The sequence below is a fragment of the Cyprinodon variegatus genome, unplaced genomic scaffold (assembly GCF_000732505.1).
Source record: "Cyprinodon variegatus isolate N-32 unplaced genomic scaffold, C_variegatus-1.0 Scaffold505, whole genome shotgun sequence".
Taxonomy (NCBI): Eukaryota; Metazoa; Chordata; class Actinopteri; order Cyprinodontiformes; family Cyprinodontidae; genus Cyprinodon; species Cyprinodon variegatus.
This window is the reverse complement of record NW_015150958.1, coordinates 192,554-196,345: the sequence shown is the minus strand read 5'-3', so window position 1 is coordinate 196,345 and position 3,792 is coordinate 192,554.

Below are 3,792 nucleotides of genomic sequence, written 5' to 3'. Positions count from 1 at the left end.
CATAATTTTTATTACAAGAATATGGTTGGCAACAGTTGAGATGACGGATCGGGTAGTGACAGGCTACGTGGCAGTAGGCCTTATATGCATTTCCGGTTGGTACAGCCTGATCGAGCAGGCAGCGCTCCCTGTTGTCTGATCAAGGATACTACCCATCAGTCACAGATCTTTGATGGATCCCATGCTGTTAGCTGTGGGGATTCAGAGCAATAACTCTCCTCCTCTTCTATCCCTCATTCATCTAGATCCAGCTCCACTTGTTGATTTGCGACTTCCTGCTTCTGAAGTTAATTTCCTTGGGCTTGTCGGCCGGTGATCCTTTCTTTGAGTTTTCTTCCACTGGCAAAAATCCACATGGCAGTAAAATATCTCTGTGGAGCGTATGGTGTGGACCATTTTCTCTCTCAGGCTTAGCAACATATACTGGCCCCTCATCAATCTGCTCCATAACTACATGAATGGATTTTCCCCATTTGTCAGCTAATTTCTGCTTTCCTCCCAAGGTGACATTCTTCACTAGGATCCGATCTCCTTCAACCAACTCAGCAGCCCTCATTTTAGCATCAAATCGCAGCTTGCTTTTCTCACCTGACCTTTTAGAATTTTGGGCATCAAGCTTGTAACTCCTTGCAGGTGGTGACGCGGCTTCTGCACATAATCTGAATGATTCACATGAGTTTCTGCTTGAATGTCAGTACCCAATATGAGGTCAATTGTGAGGGCTGGCTGCCCACCAAACATGAGTTCATGTGGGAAAGACCCTGTAGTGTCATTCGTCGTACATTTGTATGTATGTACTAGGGGTTTGATAAACTCTCCCGTTTTGTTTGTCCTTTTCCTCCAGGTTCCGAAGCTTGCTCAACAGTGTTCTACTGGGTTTCCCTAGGGTGATATGGTGTGGTATGCACTTTTTCTGCTCCAATCAATAAGCACAGTCCCTTCCCTGATCGCTATGGATATGACTTGGAAACCCATAGTGAACCAGAAAGTTTTCCCAGGAGGCTTTGGCAACAGTCCAGGCTTTGTCATGTTTTGTCAGCACAGCCACGGCAAATTTTGTGAAATGGTCTACGATAACCAAATATTTTTTGTGCTATGGCTGTCAGACTCCAAGGACAAGTAGTCCATGCAGACCAATGCAGTTGGAAAGTTGTTACTCATAAGTGCAGCTTTCTTTGGCTGAGCTTTTCTCTGGAAACACCTCTCCATTTTTCTCCAATAGACTGCTTCATTCCTGGCCAATAAAATCTTGCTCTGGCAATCTGGTCCTAAATGGCTGATTCCATCATGCAACCCCTGAAGAGCTCTCTCTATACAGATTAGGCAACACAGGCTGATAGGTTGCACTTACCTGATCAATGAACCTTCTGTAGAGGGAGGGGTGGGATTGCTTTAAAGACAAGTTTTGTTTCTTAATGGTTGGACTAAAAACAACTGTATTTCATAAAAAGATGTATACCCCTGTAGTTCTTAAGGTATTATTCCATGATGTGTTTTTCTATAGGTAACTATACAAGGCTTAAGATAAAATCATAATATAGGACCTTTAAAATTAAAAAAAGGAAGAAAGAAAAGTAAGAACACTCCATCATTTGATACAACTAAGATAGACAGAAAGTGGTGGAACAGAGTGAGAATCAGTCTGTCTGAGGGGAAATTTTGACAGCTGTCAGCATGTTGTCATGATCTTAGTGCTGATGGCTGGCTTAATTGCTAATTCCATTAACCTGTCTAACTCTGCTCGGTTGCTCATTTAACGCTCATCTGATCCAACTGTTTCTAGCTCCTATTTATACTGTCTATTTTCCAGCCATCAGTGCCAGATTATTTGAGCTGAGTGTGAGAAGTATCTAGGGTACCCTGTAGTGTTTTTTGACTGCCTTTTCCTGGCCTCTTTCTGCCTTTGGATTCTTGAGATTTGGTCTGCCCCTCATCCGGTCTGTTTCTGCCTGTTCTGTGTTCGGACTGCTGTCTGCTTTAATTCTGGGTTCATTTGTCAGAGCCTTGACACGTGTAAATGGAATAAAATTCCATATTTCAGAAAAATAGTTTGTATCAAGGGTTTTATCTATCTGACACCTAGGATATTTGACTGGGCTCCACCTTAAACGGGTACAGAAAACATTTAAAAGGGACAGACAATGCAAATATAAAACAAATTGTATTTTAAATGAATGCATTGAAATAAAACATACAGTATATATATTTATAAATGCTAGCTGGGTGAAGAAATCCCTCTGCTTTTGTTATTTTGAAGGTAAGAAGGGTTTTTATAGCTGACCAGTAAACCATGATTAAAATCTTTTAGCTGGCAATAAAATATCTTACCTTCCTGATATTATGAAGATGTTGGATGACCTTGTCACAAATTGAGTCAGAGTGTATTTGGAAGGAATCACAGGTGTCCATCTGTGTATCATGACACTTAAAACATTCTACCTGCTCAACATGCTTTTCCTGACTAGTGATACAGTTCAGTTCAATCTATTTTATTTACAACACTATTAACAACACGTCATCAAAAGTCACTTTACATATTCAATCCATTCACTCAGATCACACCCTCAAACTGGTTAAACATTTTATATCTAAGGAGAACCAGTTGATTGTATTAGTCATTGACTTTGTACACTCCTACTGGATGATCATATGGTGACGGTAGATATTCGCATGCATTGTGACAGTATAGCGCATCTCTCACACTAATCATGCATGCAGGGACACTGGAGGGGGCTGTTAAGAAATAGACAAAAATTCAAAGGTGCACCGAAATCCTTTGCTTGTATGTTTTACAATATTTAAAAACACAGTTAAACTTCAAAAATATTATGACATTGATTTGGCAAATATGTGTTTAGTATATTTCTGACTGTACATTGTTTCAAAATTGAAACATAACTCACATCCTCTATTACATTTCAGCCTAATCTACACAGTCTAAAGCCTGAATTGAATGACAATGCAGATGTTGATAAAATTCTTTTGTCTGACTTAAAAGAAGAGACAGAACCCCAGACATCCCTATGTTTCATTAGTCCATAAGCCAAATGTTTATCAAGGTTTACCACTAGGGGGCGCTGTGTTCAAATAAATGTTGAAAATTAATAAGGGGCATCTGATTATGTTAGATATGATGAAAAAAATGAAAAGTTAATTCATCCTCTTTTACATTTATTTTAGTAATTACTAATATATACTTTATTTATGATACGATAAATTGTTTGTGATTGGAATACTGCAACAATAAAGTTTGAATGAAACCGTACAATTGAGGCACATGCTCTATGATTATCACTGCTTTGTCTAATTTGTCCTAATTCTCCTCTGACATGTCATCATCTATGTCCTTTCACACAGTTGGAAGGTCGCAGCTCAGTACCTCTGGATTTACTGTCATTGAGTGATGCCCTCCTTTAAGCCCTCGTGCTCCACCAACGTTGTCCTTCTCTCAGTTTGCAGCAACTATGGCAGCAACTCCTTTGGGCTCCTGGGTTCTGTCAGAAAAGCTTTTCTTCACAAAGCCCCACAGGTGCCAGCCAATAGAAGCTTAGTAAGACGATGACACGTGATGGTGCTTGGCCAATATCTGGCATGCACAGCTGCACACTTCCTGAAGGGAAAGTACATTCAGAAAGCATGAATGTTTCTATTTTTAAATATCTTTGGCTGAAAAAGAGGAGCAGAAGCACCACTGTTAAAACAGTATGCAGATAGATAGATAGATAGATAGATAGATAGATAGATAGATAGATAGATAGATAGATAGATAGATAGATAGATAGATAGATAGAT